This window comes from Olea europaea, chromosome 2 (genome assembly GCF_002742605.1).
Source record: "Olea europaea var. sylvestris chromosome 2, O_europaea_v1, whole genome shotgun sequence".
Classification (NCBI taxonomy): Eukaryota; Viridiplantae; Streptophyta; class Magnoliopsida; order Lamiales; family Oleaceae; genus Olea; species Olea europaea.
In genome coordinates, this window is record NC_036238.1 from 18,616,722 (window position 1) to 18,636,097 (window position 19,376).

The 19,376-nt window shown below is 38.4% G+C and overlaps 1 pseudogene; it reads left to right on the forward strand.

Annotated features, from left to right (window-relative positions):
• Window positions 1-373: 373 nt before the first annotated feature.
• On the forward strand, window positions 374-16,758 carry LOC111373292 (annotated as a pseudogene).
• Window positions 16,759-19,376: the final 2,618 nt, after the last annotated feature.

Below are 19,376 nucleotides of genomic sequence, written 5' to 3' on the forward strand. Positions count from 1 at the left end.
TATATTGGTAGTTGTGGACAGATTTACCAAATATGGCCACTTTATAACACTTTCTCATCCCTTCACAGCTAGCATCATTGCCAAGGTATTTCTAGATAATATCTTCAAGTTGCATGGAATGCCACATAGCATTATATCAGATAGAGACAAGGTTTTCATTAGTGGCTTTTGGCAGGAGTTATTTAAATTAATGGGTACACAGCTGCAACTAAGCACTGCTTACCATCCACAGACAGATGGTCAAACAAAAAGGTTGAATCAATGCTTGGAAATGTTTTTTAGGTATATGACATTTAAACAACCCAAGCAGTGGGTAAAATGGATTTCGCTTGTAGAATAGTGGTATAACACCACCATTCATTCAGCAATCAAGATGACACCTTTTCAAGCCCTCTATGAGATCCAACCCCCACATCTAGCACTTGGCCCTTACTATCAAACTAATGTCACAGCTTTAGAAGAACTTTTGCATGAAAGACATAAGATGGATCACCTACTTAAGGAGAATTTGGCTCAAGCTAGAGCTACAACGAAACTATATGCAGACAGGAATCAGACTGAGAGAGAGTTCAATGAAGGAGATTGGGTATTTCTCAAACACAATCCTTATAAGCAGCAATTAGTCGCATTTAGAAGCACCCATAAGCTATATGCTAAGTATTATGACCCTTTTCAGATACAAAAAATGGTGGGAAAGGTAGCTTATCATCTTGATCTACCTGCAGACTCTTGTGTGCACCTGGTATTCTATGTATCACTGCTCAAAAAGAAATTAGGATATTTTTATCAAGGTGTCCGCCTTCAACGATTATTCCTTGGGTCTGTGATCCCGTCCCTCTTCACACAGACCAATTAAACTGCGTGCGGTTGTCAAGGAAAGAAAATGACAGTTGAATGGAATTGGGGTCTAAAAAGAAGGTGGAGCCACAAAAATTTGAAATAAAGATTAGTGGACAGGACTAGCCTTCTAATAGGCCTCTTTTGTTTAGCCCAATAAAGGAAACGAGTCAGAGGAGGTTTTGGCATCAATTGTTAGAGGAGAGAGAATATATCTATATACATATATACATCTGACACGAGAAAAGCAGCTTGTCTTTTAGGGAAAAATTGATATTTTGTTACGCAGCTCTCCTCCATTTTCTTCTCTTGATCTTCTTTCTTTTTCTTTATCTTTCCATCAATTTCTTGTAATTTCTCTCAGCATCATCAGTTGTAATTTCAATTTGAATATAATCGTTAACCTTTTAGCTGCTAGTTTTGATTGAGTTTTAAGTCATTAAGCTTCAATCATTACAAATTTCATCTATACGAAACCTAACTCGGAAGCCCAAATGCTTGGGCCTCAATAGAATAAAGATACAAGAAAGTCCATTCTTAGGGTACAGACCCGACCTCAGAAAAAATCCATAATATATTATAGACCCTAAATCCTAAAACCACAATGCCGCCAAAATTTGACCCGAGTTAGGTAGTGGATGTGTTTCGTGCGGGTTAGTCGATAACAATTAAAAGGGATCAGACGATTGTGTAAAGGACAAACATCTTGAGACAAAATCCCAAAAAGGGGTGTTTTTATTGGCGATGACTTTACAATTGGAAAATAAAACAGAATGCCTCCAAGGGGCGCAAGCACACGAGTTACTGAAAAGAAGTGTTTAAATCTAAACTAAGAAATTGAAAGTTACATATTCTCTGTTTGAGAGTGTTTGATTTGGGGTCCTTTTCTCTATGCATTTTCTTCCTTTTATACTCTCTGGATGATCTTTTCATGATCAACCTCTTAAAAACTACTTGATCGCTCTATAACTGCCCACTTTCTTCATGGTGGCTAACTTGTCATGGAACTGCTTTCTCTAACTGCTGCCATTACTTTTGGTTGTTCAACCGTCTTCAATTGAATTCCTTGAATCGTGGAATGTGATAGGGCTACTCAATAACTGCTTCATTAACCGCACTTTTGGGTAACCATAACATCTTATGTTTGCTAAGATCTTGGGCGACTCGAATGTTTGGGTGAGAATAGGGTCACAGCTCTGGGCGACTGCATGGTAATCCATTTGCTCAAATCTTAGGTGACTTGCAAGCTTGGACGATGGTATTACCACGTTCATGGGCTTCCCTATTTGGGCCTTTATCCTGAATTGCCTGATTGGGCTGTTCTTTGGGCTATCTAATTTGGGGATCCTCTGATTGGGCTTCATTCCTTGAGCTATTCGTTTTGGGCTGAACTTTTTGTGTGTCAACAATTAACCGCCAATATGGCAGAATTAATACCAATTATTAATTGTTTGCCATATTCACTTTGTGTTTCCCAGCAACATTCGAAATTCCCAAGAATTTCAATCATTGTCTTCTTCCATAGCCTGAAAAGGTGCGACGATTGCAAACCCTTACATCCCCCAAATACATGCCATTTCATTGCACCACTAAATCACGCCTCATTGTTTCGCGCTTCTCTCTAGCAATATTATTGTTAATCTTCTTGTTTCTCTGCTATGTTTCTTAAGCAAATTTCGACAAACTCTATTTCGTTCCTAATGGCTGCTTCACAATCACAGTCTGGTGATTCCTTTAGTTTCGAAGACTTCCAGAAACTCCTCACTTGGCCATATATAACTCCAAACTTCCTTGCACCAGCCAATGTCAAACTCAATGAGTTCTATCTAGGTCCTTCATTCAACAATGCTGAGGCCATCGAACAAGCGGCGGTCGGTCGGTCGACTGTTCCCTTGTACTCAAGGCCCTCCGTTTCTAAACTCTCTGCCATTGAGGCCGCTTCGCGAAAGAGATATTTGCACTTGGCCTAAATCTGACGTCGTTTTTCGTAGATGGCATGCTCGCCTTGTGGACCATGGTCTTATTAAGGCAATTTTTGATAGTGCTAGAATTTCTGATTTATTAGAAATCTCTCTTCAACCCCCTATTTTTGACTCAACACTTTTTCCAATTGCTTTAAGTTTTTGGTCTTCTGAGTATAACACTTTTGTCTTCCCTCTTGGTCCCATGTCCATTACCTTAAGGGATGTTGGGGCCTTAGTAAATCTGCCACCTTTGGGCGATACCATTTTCCTTGGTATTTTGATTTTTGGTGTCGTCCGAAAATTTGATAAAAAACTCACCGAGTCTTATTTAAGCCTGTAGACCTGTCATAACCACTCAAGCGCTGAGCCTTCCCATGCTGAGCGTGTGGCCTTTCTTCAGATTTAGCTTTAGAAATACATTTTGTGTGTGCCAAGCATGAAGCCCTCCATGAGCTATTTACTCATAGCGCACGAATTGGTGCGTGGTAGGCCTCTAAATTTGTGTTCTTTCTTTTTAGCTGCCCTCTATAGAGGCTTAGCTTCTCTTCAATCCCAATTGAAGAATGGTGCATCTCCCACTAGCAGTGGGCCTCTTTGGTTCACTCAAATGTGGTTGAGAGCCTATTTTCCATCGCTTGGTGCTCCATCATTTTCCAGTCCTTCTGCTAGCTATTTTGGGCTAGCCATCGATCCCCTGACTCCTGTAAATATGTCTAGAAGGGACATTTTTTCATTCTTTTATACTCTGGATTCAATCCCTTCCTTCTTTCCTTTTCCTCCCTTTTTGACTCCAGATTATGTGCAACCTCCATCCACTCTGGATAGTGCGAACACCTCTCTGTTCGTTTGGATTCAATTTTTGACCGGGAGGGTGTCCATGATATTTTGACTGGGACCAATGCCAAAGCTACTGGGACCAATGCCAAAGCTGGGGTTGAAATATATGCTCCCCAATTTTTTGCTCTCCAACTTGGTTTTGGCCAAACTTGGCCCATTTCCCCTTGCTATTCAAGAAATTTGATAGATCGCTTCCACATCATTAATAAGGTAGAGGCAGAAGCTATAGATGCTCGCAATATTCTTTTGACGAGCAACTTTTCATTAGCCCCCTTCAATCCTAGCCGTGCCATCCATCCCCTTTTTGAACGACTCTGGCCGTCAGTGAAGCGCAGATTGTTTGTGACTGATGCCAATCGTGCTTTCCATTCACTGGACCAGCCAAACATTTCTTCCACCTCTACTATTTTGGTCACTCCTGTGTCCATTAGGAGTCCCTCTTCCCTACTCATGCTAAACAGTCTGCTCGTCATCGACTTCTCTTCCCGCCAAGCCCACTGCAGCTAAAAGTGTCCCAAGCTGTAAATGGCTAGCCTCAGCATCTCCCATTTTAGAGGATAATGCTGATGATAATGATGACACTCCTCTCATCCTCAGGAGGAAGGTAATCAAATTGGTTTACTCACAAGCATACCTTTCCATACTTTAAACTTTTCTATGTAATGATGGTTTATTTGGATTTCTTAGAAAAGTTCAGCCTTTCCTTTGAAGGCTTTGGTATTGGCAGCTCCTGCTCCATCATCCTCTGCTGAGGCTGCTTCGTCCAAACCAGCTAATGAAGGGACTACACCTAAAGAGAAATCTTCAGTCCTAGAATCTTCATCACAACCAATGGATGAGCCACCTTCTTCCCAAGGCGTTGACCCCCCAAACGTCAAAGCAGAAGGTAATTCATTTTTTGATGCTTTACCTTTGCTTGTGCTATTAGTTTTTAATTTGTTGCTTTTTGAGTTCTGAAGATGTTCCCATGAGTCTGCCCGTTGCAGCAAGGTCTTCTTGTTAGACAAGGGGAAGTCCTCACGAATGGTGGAGCCACAGGTGGTAGATTTGGCTGGGGATATGCCACCTTCCAAGAGTGCTGATAAGGTAATCTTTACTTCTCCTTTACTTTCACTTTGTTTAGTGTAGTGAAAACCTTCAATGTTGGCAACTTTCTTTGTAGGATGCTGATAAAATTGTGCGTTTCATCCAAGACTTGTTCACTTCCTGGGGGCAAGTCAAGACATCTCGCCCTGCTTCAGCTAGTCATCTTTCTGCTTCTTCAGAGGAAGATATGAAGTTCCTCAAGTAGTTGATATTTGAGTATGTGTCCTTCATGGATATGGACATTGGTAAGACTAGTGCTGCTAAGCATAAGGATAAGCTTGAGCATTTGAATGCGAAATTGGAGCAAGCACTGACACTTTCGTCGCTCAATCTTTCTGCTGATTTTAAAGCGACGTTGAAAGTTGTCCATTCCGAGGTCCTCTCCTTGCTGGCCAAAAATGTTGAACTGAAGGCCAAAAGTACTTAATATCTTCACGCTGTATCTGAAAGAGAATCTTTGCTTCTGGAGATCAACAAAGCTGAGGACGAATTGAAAGAAACCTCTTCTGAAGTCATGATTGAAGACTCTTTGATGACCAATTTGGCTGCACAGATGAAGGAACTTCAAGCAAAGATGGATGACTGTAAGGCGAGAATGGTTGCCAAAAAATGCAATGCCTCCTAAGGAATTGAATGAACCAAATCTTTGGTCGAGCAGTACAAGAAGCTGGAAGTTGATGATGATGTTGTGGCTGAATTGAATATCACTTCTCGACAGAGTGAGGAATAGGGGAGACTTAGAGAAAGAATTCATTTGGTATGGGGCGAATTGTAATTAAGACATATAATGTTTTAACTTTTTCTTTTTGTAATTTTGTATGGACTTTCCCTTTGTAACCTTGTGCTGATATCCATTGCTAATTTTGATCATAACAGCAGCCATCATCATTAATGAATAACTATTTTAGCTTTCTTGTGTATTTATTGACGTTTGTCTTTTAATTGTCAATCGCTCAAGCATTTAACTGCTTTATGTTAAAAAAAATTTCGCACATTTTCTCTTGATATTTCTGCCTTTTTTCCAAGATTTTGGGCCACTTAATTCCCTTTACTAGGCACGAATGTGGCTGTTCATATTCTATCTTTTCACCTTCACCCCCTATAAATGCACGTATACTTTACACTTTCCATCTTCATTTCCATTTTCTTCTTTAAAAAACCAATTTGCTGCCATTGTTTGGCATCTTGACAATCAATCCAAAACTTTTGTTTTCCATGGAAATGGATTATCTGATCCGCCCATTTTGCCATCTTTCTTGATGTCACTTTTAGTATGGGAGATATAGGAAATATTCTTTGGCCAGCAAAGTTCTTCCCATCGTCTCCATGTTCCTTACAAGGAGTTCGATGATGGAAGACAATTTTTGAGGACGCCTGCAAGCCACCTTGCTTGCTGAGAGTGCTTCTCAGCCTCTTTGCCCGTTATTGCAGCGATGCATTTAGGAAGGTGATGCAAAGGCACTTCATCTTCCTTTTTGCTTACTGAGAGTGCTTCCTAACCTCTTTGGTTGCCTTTGCAGCAGTGCGATCGGGATGGCGTTCAAGGCTAATACACCCTCTTACTCGACAATCGATCGGGAGATTAGTTTGCTCTTAATTGTAGTTTATAGAGCATTTAGCATCTTGTATTTTACAACTTTGTAATGAACGTTTGATAATAAAGGAATTTATTTGAATGTATTTCGCTCTGGCTCTTTTTATTCTGCGATCGTTCAATGCGATTTGATTACGTTTTTATTTGTTCACTTTCCCATAAGAAAGGAACATATTTTTTTAAATATTTGCCATTAATAACCTCATGTGCTTGGTGCCGTCTAAATTTTTCAAATGATAGGCTCCATTAGACAACACATTATTTACTTTATATGGTCCTTCCCAATTGGGCGACCATTTGCCATACTTTCGATCTTTGCTATCCAAAGGGAGTACTGTTTTCCAAACCAATTCCCCCAGGCTGAACGACTTGGCTATAACTTTTTTATTATAAAATTTAGCCATTCTTCGTTTTTGAACTTGCAATCTATCTAGGACGTCTAATTTTAATTCGTCCAACTCCAATAAGTTTTGAACTAGTGATTCGTTATACTCATCACCACTTAACTTATGTTGCAAACACACTCTGATTGATTGCACGTTGATTTCCATAGGCAAAATGACCTCTTGTCTATAAGTAAGTTGGAAATGAGTAATTTTTGTACTTGACCGAGGCGACGTCCTATAAGCCCATAAGGCCTTGTTTAGACATTCGTGCCAATTTTGACATTTTCACCTATCATTTTCCTTATGATATTTTTTAGAATCTTATTAGAAGATTCTGCTTGTCCGTTGGATTGAGCGTAATATGGTGTGGAGTTCACTAATTTAACCCCAAACTCGCTCAAGAATTTATTCACTTGATCCCCATTCAAAGATGTTCCGTGATCTACCATCAAAGTTTGTGAAATTCCAAATCTATAAATGATGTGATCACAGATAAATTCTATAACATTCTTTTGGGTGATCTCCTTTAAAGGTACCGCCTCTACCCACTTAGTGAAATAATCAGTTGCAACTATAACAAAAGTATGTTGCTTGGACGATGGGGGATAAATCTTCCCTTTCAGGTCTATCGCCCAACCCTTGAACGGCCAATATTTAATAATAGGTGCCATCTCTCATGCTAGCGCCCTTTGTATTGGACCATGCTTTTGGCATGCTAAACAACTCTTTGCATACTGAACGCATAATTCTCCCATCTTTGGCCAAAAATATCCACTCCTAATAATTAACCATCTCATCCTTTGGCCAGCTTGATGAGCTCCACATATCCCTTCGTGTATTTCAGCCATGATCGTCCTGGCTTCTTGCAAACTTATACATTTTAGCAATATACCATCAGAGCGTTTCTTAAACAACTCTTCATCTATTAGTGTATAGTTTAGCAAACACAGCTTTATTTTTCTATTATTTCCTTTATTAGGTTTTTCAAGGAACCTTTTAATCTCTGTCCTCCAATCTATTGCATCTCCATCTTGTATGCAATGAATTTCAATCCTTCTTGCCCTTCTTTGAATCACGGGCAATATGGTTCTATACTCACAAGTAGACTTCCAATTTAAGACCTTTGAGTACCCTAAGGCCATTTGGGCCAACTCATTTACCACGTCATTATATATCCTATTAACGTATTGAAGTTCTACTTGGTTGAATTCTTCTAACAACTCTTGGGTGATTTCATATTGACTCATGATGGAATCACTTTGGCATTTAAAATCATCAATCAATTGGTGAATTACCAATTGAGAATCGCCTCTAATGATTACATTCTTTACCCCCATATCTATTATTAGTTCTAGGCCCACGATTAAGGCTTCATATTCGGCCTGATTGTTGGTGCACATCCTATCCAAAGTGAATGCGAACTTGTAGCAAATCTCTAAAGGATTTATCAATGCTACTCCTACTCCTGTACCTTTAGAGGGTTTTGACCCATCGAAATACAACACCCAAGGTTTTAGTTCGAACGAATTGATTTCTAATTCAATTTCTTCAGGCATGTCAAGGCATGGATGATCGGCTAGAAAATTAGCCAAAGCCTGATTTTTGACTGCCTTTTGGGTTATGTATTGTATTTCGAATTCTGATAAAGCTAACGTCCAAAGGCCTACCCTTTGGTGTAAAATAGGGCGAGAGAACATATACTTAATCAAATTTACTCTAGAAATCAAATAAACGATTACGGGCCGTAAATAAGCCCTTAATTTTGTACATGTGAAATACAATGCAAGATATAATTTTTCGATAGCAGAGTAATTACATTCACATTTTGTTAACCATCTACTCAAGTAGTAAATCGCCCTCTCTTCACCAAAGTGGTCTTCTTGCGCGACCATTCTAGTTATTGATTCTTTTTCAGCCGATACATACACTTTCATTGGCCGTCCTTGGATTGGTGATACCAACACTGGTGGACTTGATAATTATGTCTTCAGGCTTTCAAAAGCCTTTTGATTTCTTCTTTTCAGACGAATTCGTCTTGATTTTTCAGCTTTAAAAGTGGCAAAAAGACTTTAGTTCGTCCTGCACAGTTAGAAATAAAGCGTCTTAAAAAGTTTACTTTGCCTGGAAACCTTTGCAATTCTTTTTTGTTGCTAGGTGGTTTGGCCTCTAAAATGGCCTTTGCTTTATTTTTATCAAGTTCAATCCCTCTTTTGTGTACCAAGAAACCAAGAAAGTTCCCTGCATTAACACCAAATACACATTTCAAGGGATTCAACTTTAGCTTATATTGTTTCATTCGCTCAAATGAACATCTTAACTGTTTGAAATGGTCCTCTTCTTTAATGGATTTGCCCACTATATCATCTACATACATTTCAACAAACTTGCCTATTATATCATGAAAAATTAAATTCATTGCCCTTTGATAAGTTGCTTCTGCATTTTTCAGGCCGAAAGACATGACTACCCATTCAAAACATCTTAGAGACCCAGGGCATCTAAAGGCAGTTTTGTGTATGTCTTCCTCATCTATATAAATTTGATTGTATCCTGAATACCCATCCATGAAGGAATACATGACGTGTCCGACAGTTGAGTCTACTAAAGAATCTACCGTGGGCATTGGATATTTATCATTGGGTGTGGCTATGTTTAAATTCCTAAAGTCTATGCACACCCTTAGTTTACCATTCTTTTTTAGTACTGGCATGATATTGGACAACCATTCGACATACCTGGCTGTTCTAATAAAGCCTGCTTTTAATAATCGCTCTATCTCTTTCTTAATCTCAGGGAGTACATTAGGAGCAAAACGTCTGGGAGGTTGCTTATAAGGTTTAAAATTAGGCTTAGTTGGTAATCTATGTTCCACCAAGTCTCTATCTAAACCAGGTATTTGTTCATATTCCCAAGCAAAACAATCTTTATAGTCCTTTAACAAAGTGATTAATTTATCACTAACCTCTTGATCCAGCATCTGGCTGATGAATGTTGGATGATCTTCTCCTTCATTGCCAATATTCACTTTAATCATAGGGTCTTGTGCTTGAGCGTATCCAGGCTTGATGATCCGCATTACTTCATCGTCCAGTTCCCTTGTAGACACTTCTTCTTCTAAACAATCCACCTTGTTGACTTCTCGGTCAATACTTTGTTCCAATTCGAATACTGCTAATTTGTCTTTCAACGCTTTCAGAGTTGCCTCTTCTTTCGTCTTGTCCTTGCATTATTTATCGAAAGCCATTAATTTGGCTTTGAAGGCTTGAATATCGGCCATTTGCTTTTGTTGCTTAGAACTCATTCAAGACTCCTTGATTATTCTTTTGCCAATTACTGACTTTTCTAGGCTCACTATATTTGGCCTCATCTGACTGAACATTTCAGTGAGTGCGTCCACTGAAAATGGCTCTTCACTCTGTGCAACAATCTGAGTTTCTTCCTCATCTAGGACTACCTTGACAAGTCCATAGTTTCCTTCGTATATGAACCTTTCTACTGAGTTTGCTTCTGCGACAAAAGGCCTATGATCAGCTTGCACCACCTCTGCTTCACCCTTGTTATTCCAAAAAACCAGGAATTGATAGAGCGATGAAGGTATACAGCGACTTCCGTGTATCCAATCTATTCTTAGTAACACATTGTAACTAGTAGGACCATCTATTACAAAGAAGACTGTGGTCCTAGTAGTTGTCCTTATAGTTATGTCCAATGGCATAATTCCCTTAGCTGCATTTGCTCCTCCATTGAACCTTGTAAGGATGACTTCTGTTGGAATCATACCCCCTTCTATCTTTACAAATTTCCTTATCATCCTAGATGGAATGGTGTTTATAGCTGCTCCATTATCGACAAGCACTTTTGCCACAGGTATGCCGTTAACTAGAGCTTTAACGTACAATGGCCTCAATGTTTAGTCAATTTCATGGCTGGTCGCTTAAAAATAACCTTTTCGACAGCCTCTATTTCTACTTCCTACTTGTCCTCTGTCGAGTTATCCTTTTGTGATAAGTCAACATGCAGCATATCGTACTGAACTTCTGTCTCCTAAATTTCCTTTTTAGTGTTTTCTAATGCTTAATCTTTAGTTACCCAACTTGTGGGAGGAGACATTATTCTTGGAGGTGATCCATACTTTTCAGAGTGAAGCACTCTCTTCTTCCTTTTGGGCATCCCGTACAGTACGTAAAAATCGAAAGAACGCCCAGATGGTTCTCCCAATAAGTCTACTTCACGAACTCCCTCTCGATGTAGTTGCTTCAACAGAGTATTGTACGATACTCCTCTACTTCTTCTTTCTGCTTCCAGATCAATTTCCTCTTCAATGTCTGTCATACCATCATCTTTCTCACCATTGTATACCTCTCTAGAAGTCTAGCCTTCTTCATATTCCAGCACGCATGCTTCTCCTTCGTTATCCTCTCTTTCTTCTTCTTCTTTCTCTTTATTCTTGAACTCATTGGCTAGTATATAGTTATTAGCCACGACAGGAGGTAACGTATCGAACTGAATAGCAAGGGGTTGATCTGGATCTTCTCCATCCCTTCTGTCTCGCTCAAACTTCGATCTCTCAGAAGAAGTTTCTGGCAACTCTTTCATTGATTCATTTGTACCAGTCTCTTCACTGTCTTTGAGAATATTTTGATTGGCTACCTCGAGTAGTTTAGGCACTTTAGGACGTGACACTCCCTGTTGTTGCCTCATCATTCGTCCATAATTTCATTGGAAATGCCTTTGTTGGGTTCTAGTCATCTCGTTGAAGGGTATTGCCTTTTCTACATTATACTGGAACGAATGCCATATATTTGGTTAGCGAGGTTGCGGCCCGAATGTTCTCCCATTATTTACTGGCTTGAACTATCTCTCAAAAGGCGATCCCTTATAGAACGATGTACCTCGTCCTCGACCAGGCTGAGCGTTTGGAAAAAAAGTAGGGGATGGGGATGCTACTATATTTCCACTCACTTCTCTTTTACATCTTGCACACAAGATGTGACACCCCGAACTTAAAACTTCGAGGGTCACGTACTAAACATAATAACTTCAGTCTTTGGTACATGTAAATACTCTTAAATAGAAGTATTACATGTTAGAAACTTATCTTCAATTGGATAAAATCATTCTTATAAAATTTGATGACCGGTAAAAGTGCATGTCAACATGAAATTATACATTACACATACGGCCTCGGCACTATCAAGATTAGTTGGGGTAGCAAGTTTGATAATTTTTATAAAATTCATCCCAACTCTATTTTACATGAAATTTGTGGCATTAGAAATATAATTTCAAGTAGTTTTCTATGTTAAAATATGAAAATTTTCCAAGATCCTATGATATAGACGTTTTACTGAAAACAGTGAAGTATTACACAGGAAATCCAGATTGACCCCTTGACGTTAAAACCTTGATAACTCAGGCCATGGATATCCAAATTGAGTGATTCCTTCGGCCATATTTAGAAAACTCAAAGAGGAAAACAGAAATATTTTTATAATCTCAAATGGACGTTTATAGAATTAGAAACATCATTTTGAAATTGACTCCAGAAACTGTCCCGTTTCTGCCTTTTGTCTCTTGTAAGGAAAATAAACTACAAAAATGTCTTTTATCATAACATGAAAGATATAATTACAAAATCTACTATTAATACCATATTATATCATGTCATGTACATATTTTTACATAATACCATAAGAAAAATAGATAGGAAAACAGTCATCAAGCAAAACATACAAAAGAAAACTTTCAGTTCAAAACATCCTTGTCCTTAATCCATCATCGCTTAAGCCAACTAACTTCCATCAATTCAACGATCATGGATCTGAAAGTTTAGCATAAAATACTATGAGTATATGAAATACTCAGTAAGATACCATGCTTGTATTTTTATCATGATAATACTACACCAAAGAATGCAATCAAACCCATACTTGCACATTCCGGCTTGCCGGTGCCCTTCGGACTTGTCCTAAGGCATAAATAGATATCTAACTTTGTGGACTTGTCCACCATAATCATATTGTGGTTTTTCATGCATAGTTTAAGCATAAATATTACCATGAAAATCATAACTCTTAAGCATGGAAGGTATCTTACCGTAAAACTTGAAGATCTTCGATTGAAATGAATTTGAAAGTGCTAAACTTACTTCCTTCTCCTTTCCTTTCTTACTTTCGATTTTTGCTCTCTATTTAAGTGTATAAGTGTTTTGTAAAATGAAGAAAATCTCTCTATGGCAATGGATATGGATGTATTTATATTTGTATAAGGATAAGGATAAATGATTGATATTTTTTCTTCCTTTTTTCTTCTCCACCGCCTCACCTCCTTTTCTCCTTTTTTTTTTTTAACACATGTTTAGTCTATTATCTAAGTGTATGGTGATGATGGATGACAAGTGGGTTGATTATAGGGTAATAAGTGGCTACAAAACCTATATTTACAAAGGAAGTCTCTTATCTTTTCAACTAATGTCATCTAAACCCTCTAACTTTCATTGTTAACAAAGTGTACCCCAAATTTAAACTTGTACCCAACTTACATATTCAAAAATTGTAGATTGTAACATAATTTAATCATTTGGTCAATTGAAGTCCTAACAAAGTAATCCACTTCATTCAAGTCCAAACTTGCCTTAAGTTTCGACTAACTAATAATTACTTCATACATACACAACCTTTGACACTTCATGCCTACATTCATTAACTACCTCTAGCATTAACCACTACAAAGGTGGTGTCCCCTTTTTCTTATGGCCAAAAAGAATATTGAAAGTTAAATCACTATCCTACGGAAATTTAAACAAGCATAAAATTTCGGAGTATTACACAAGACGTCTTCATCCTTTTTTGGCTCCTTCCTTTTAATACGCTCAAAGACACTGGGATGTGGTCCAGGGTCTTCTTCTCCATCATCTATAACCAACTTGAATTTTGACAACTTGTTTTTAAAATCAGACGTTACCATATTCACTCCAAGTGGCTGTGGAAAAGAATTTTCATCCATTGCCATCTTCTTCTTATCATCGAATGTAATTCGTCCTGATTAAATGGCATCATGTAACACATGGCGAAAAACCAAGTAATTGTTAGTCAAATGTGACCATGCATTATGCCACTTACAATATTTTTTTACCCTTAATTTGTTCAGGGCTTGGCAATTTATGCTTATCACTCAACTTTATCTACTTATCCTTATATAATTTGTCAAGTATAAGGTCAGCTTTGGTTACATTGAACGAGAACGTTCTAGCTTTTATGTTTTCATCTTTCATAGGCTCATCCTTGCCCGATGGTCTAGGCTTAGCCATTATAGGACAAGTATATGTGTCTCCTTTGACTAATTCGGCCAAACTCATTTCGGTCTGATCGTATGACTCGTTATTGATGGTGTGAACATCAAAATTTGGGTATCTATAATAAGTCCCCTTACTAGAATTTTTTTTCTGCTCTTCTTCTCTTATCAATCATTCATACCTAATCACGTTCGCGCTCAATTGGAAAAGGTCAGGAAATTCCTTGTCTTGGAATTTCTTTTTCAAATCAAAGCTCAAACAACCTTGAGTGATTTTGACAAACTCTTTTTCGGGTAAAGGTACAAAACATTTACTTCTTGCTGTCTTGAACCTTTGGAGGAAACCTTCTGCCCATTCATTTGGCATTTGACGTAGATTCGCCAAATCGGTCAAAGTAACTTCAGACTCAATCTTATAAAACTGAGTGTGGAATAATTGTTCCAATTGTTGCCATGTTTGAATAGAGTTCGCTGGCAAATTGATGAACTAAGAGAAAGCTACTCCTGTTAACGAACTAGGGAAAAGCCTCATTTTATGATAATCAGTTACGTCATCACTTTGCAGTGTGAATCGCCCTATGTGTTCTAGAGTAGACACCTCCACTAAACCGGTAAACAGTGAGAGTTCTGGCGCTTTATACCCTCTAGGTCATGGATATGCTTGGTCTACCCAATCAGGATATGGCTTTGTGTAAGTCGGCCTGATGACAGGACGTACCCCAAAAGCCATCTCATCCTGTACGATTTTCATAATTTGATTCCTCAACATGACGTTGGGGTCATATGGAATTCCTACAGGTTGGTTAACCGATTGATTTGTTTGAGGCCTGATTTTTAGTCCTTGATTGGCAACAAAGTTACATGATTTGAGCCGTTGTTACCATTAGCCTGAACATTTATTTCCTCATTAACACGTGGGGTATTCTGCCCATTATTTAGGACATTATCTCTTACATTTGGATTACCCCCCAAGTTAGGCGTACCACTACCATTATTCTGATTTGACATTACACCATCCCCTGGTTTGAAGTAGAGGGACCGAAAGGTGGTTCTACCCCCTGATTTGGATTTAGGACTGGGGGATTATGTCCCACAATTGTCCTAGTTTGAAAGTGGTTTGCAAGAGGTATAACTTGTTGACAAATTTGGCCTACTAACTTATTCATTATTTCGTTCAAAGTATTCAGTTGTTTGGCCATATTGTCATAATGTGCATTCCCATTTTGGGTAAATCTTTCCATATTATGAATATTTCGAAGATTTACCTGTTCAACAACATCTTGTGTGAGTTCTCCAAGTAGTGCACGCATAGTTCGAGGACTTAACTCTGTCATTGATTCGTAACGACTGTTACTGCTCTGATTCTGTCCATCTGTTCGTGGAGAGCTATGCTGCTCCTCATATCGCTCGATCACAAATTGGACTCCTCTCTGACTTGCTACTTCCTTATCGGATCTCTGAGGCATATTGTTTCACCTTTTGTATCTTCAACACCAAACACCAATGTTCCACTGGGCGTGCCAAATTGTTTCGCGCGGGTTAGTCGCTAACAATTAAAAGGGATCAGACAATTGTGTAAGGGACAAACCTCTTGAGACAAAGTCCCAAAAGGGGTGTTTTTATTGGCGATGACTTTACAATTGGAAAATAAAACAGAATGCCTCCAAGGGGCGCAAGCATACGAGTTACTGAAAAGAAGTGTTTAAATCTAAACTAAGAAATTGAAAGTTACATATTCTCTATTTGAGAGTGTTTGATTCGGGGTCCTTTGCTCTATGTCTTTTCTTCCTTTTATACTCCTTCGATGATCTCTTCGTGATCAACCGCTTAAAAACTGCTTGATCGCTCTATAACTGTCCATTTTCTTTATGGTGGCCAACTTGTCATGGAACTATGTTTTCTAACTGCTGCCATTACTTTTGGTCGTTCAACCGTTTTCAATTGAATTCCTTGAATTGTGGAACTTGATAGGGCTACTCAATAACTGCTTCATTAACCGCACTTTTGGGTAACCATAACATCTTATGTTTGCTAAGATCCTAGGCGACTCGAAGGTTTGGGCGAGAACAGGGTCACAGCTCTGGATGACTGCATGGTAATCCATTCGCTTAAATTTTGGACGACTTGCAAGCTTGGACGATGGTATTACCACGTTCATGGGCTTCCCTATTTGGGCCTTTATCCTGAATTGCCTGATTGGGCCGTTCTTTGGGCTATCTGATTTGAGAATCCTCTAATTAGTCTTCATTCCTTGGGCTATTCGATTTGGACTGAACTTTTTGTGTGTCAACTGGATGTGTTCGCCCGAGTAACCGACTGAGAGGTCAAAGCGGCCAGTTCTCTCGTTCCAAAGATCGGCCCCCTTGGACTATCCCCAAAGAAGATCAGTGAGGATTTCGCAAAGGAAACCGCTAAGGACTGAAAGGGCCTCCGCGTGATTGTCAAACTCACCATGCAGAACCACTAGGCAAAGGTGGTTGTTGCTCTGTTCACTACAGCGCTCGTCATCAAGGCTCTCAAGGAGCTTGAATGCGATCGGAAGAAGACCAAGAACATTAAGCACAATGGCAACATCTCCCTTGATGACATAATCGAGATTGCCATGGTCATGCAGCCCCGCTCCATGGCCATGGATTTGTCTGGCACAGTCAAGGAGATCCTCGGAACGTGCGTTTCTGTTGGATGTACAGTCGACGAGAAGGACCCTAAGGATCTACAGTAGGAGATTACTGATGGTGACGTTGAGATTCCCGAGATTTGAAAAGGTTCGATACTAAATGTGGATCAAAACTGGAATATCTAGGGCTCGTTTGTCTAAGTTTTGTATTTTAAGTGATTTTATGATTTAACTTATGGTTCTGTTCTGGAAAATATAGATTATTTCTATTACTACTATCCAAACGAAATGAGACCTGTGTTAATTTTGTTAATGAGTTTTGTTACTCATCATGATTTGGAATCGTCATCTCCCATTTCTTAATGATTATGCATGTTATATTGATGAGGAAAGAGAAATTTCTTGCAACCACATTGTTGTACGTCAAAAAGTTAACTATTTTACTGGCGTGAAGCCATTGCTATACAATGTAGCGACCACTCTACGTTTTTAACCTGGATGATGTGAAACAAACCTTTTTTTTTTTCTTTAAATCAAATAGGATAGTGAAAATGGGTCCTTTGTGTTTGATTTTTTGTACTTTTAGGTGATTTTGGGATTGAACTATGGCACTTTTCTGGATGATATAGATTATTTTTACTTCTTAACTTCCCAGAGAAAATGAAACCTGTGTTAATTTTGGTCATATGAGTTCTTTTGTTTGTCTTGATTTGAGCAATTATCATTTTCACATTGCTGCATTTTGATATAATCATGGTAACGATTATGCATACTATTGATGAAGAAAGAGGAAACGCTTGCAACCACATTGTAGTGTTCTTAATTTAGTTAAAAAAAAAAAAAAAATTCTTTTTATTAGCGTGAAGCCATTGCTATACACTGTAGCTTTTATTTCTACTTGCTTTTTAACATGGACGATGTGAAATGAATGTTCTTTTTGTGAATCAAAAGAGTAGCCGTAAAGGGATTTGTGTAGCCGAATTTCTATTTACTGGAAATAAGTCATAGCTTATTTTGTTCAAGTAAAATTGAAGAATATGCTGCAGATGATGTTCGCTGTCCCTTGATCCTATTAATTGTTACATCCCATGCCTTCTTAGTTATACTGGCAATATTAGTCTTCTCATGGGATAGAGACTACGCACTATCATCCTTAGTTTGGTCTGAATGTGTTGTGTTAATTTATCTTACGTAATGGTCATAATGTATCTGGGTGTCTGTAATTTAGGTGGCTGAGGAGGATGTTGAGTCTCTCATTTACGTGATTCGCATGGTTACTTGTTCTTTATGCCAGTCATGGAGCTAGTTTTCGAAGTAGATGTTGCAATTTTACGGATTCCTTAAGATGCTCATTTTCTGGCCTTTTGTTTTCTGTATCCATCGATCGTAACAGTGAGCTGAATATATTATTACCTGTAAATTGTTATGTTGAAATTCTGTTAGGGATTTGGAAATTTTTTATTATTATTATTATATATATATATTTTTGGTTATAGTGGGTTTATTTCTATAATTGGAGCAATGTTTAGCTTCGGGTATAAAGTTATAGGCACTATGTAGTTCCTGGTTTCTCAATTGGTTGTTGTATTTAATGTTTGAGGCCCAAGGAGGTTGTTTCTCAATTGGTTGATTTTTCCTGTTAATTTCACCCAGCCATCTACAAATTTTCGTTCCTGTTATTATGTTCCTAGTTTAAGTTGGCCAATAATTGCCTGTTGCGATAGTAATCCGTGACAGCTTGACGGAAGGCCATCATATTGGTGATGTGTCATTCAAATTTCCGTTTTAGAGGTCTGCTACAGAAACAGGGGGAGGGGACAGGGGCAATGGACAAGTCGAGGTGGCGCTACTTTGGCCCTTGATCTGCATCTAAATTCAGATCAAGGGCCGAGGTCGCGCCACCTCGACCCTGTCCATTGCCTTTGTCTCTTTAGCATTTTGGTCCGTTTTATCAACTTTTCGATAGGAAAATAGTTGCCTAGTATGGTGGAGCTTGACAAACAGTTATCACATTGAAGGTAGGTAGGAAGTAGGGATAAGCAAATTACATCCTGCCCCCATAGTCCTGAATTCACGAAGAAAATGTCTCTACATTTCAAGTTTATTGTCAAAATGTTTTCACATTGCATTTTTTTTATTACACTTTCACCTCTATTTACACGTTTCATTAGGAAAATTATCATTTTCATCTATTTTCTTAATAAAAAGTTTTTTGCGAAATGACGAATATCCCCTCCTATTTAAATAAAACAAAATGGAAGAAAAAGAACTAGTTACAATAATAATCCTTTCAGAAAAAGTACAAATAAATCGCAAATACATAATTAAAAATCAAAACTTAAAGCACAAAAATCACTTCATCTTCTTCCATATTCTCCCCCACCCCACACCCACCCTGACCCATTGCCTAATCTTGGCATGGGTACGTAGTGACAATAAATGAACAAATAATAATACCGAACTTTACGAGTCAATGAGACAATTTCACTCATTCAAGCGATGAGTATCCATTGGAGGGCAAGTCCATTGCAAGCTCTTCTTAGCAAATTCTATTTATTTTTTTCCAAAGGGAATTCGATATTAGTTTGGTTGACAATATGTTTGGTGATGTAGGAATCAAGTCAAACAATTCAATCCTAACACAAATAAACTCGACATGGTCGAGATTGACTCAGAGGCTGTTTGGGAGTGATTTTGAGAATTGATTTTTTGATCGTTAGAAGAAAAGTGGGGTCCACCCGTGAGAGAAGAAGTCAAATATG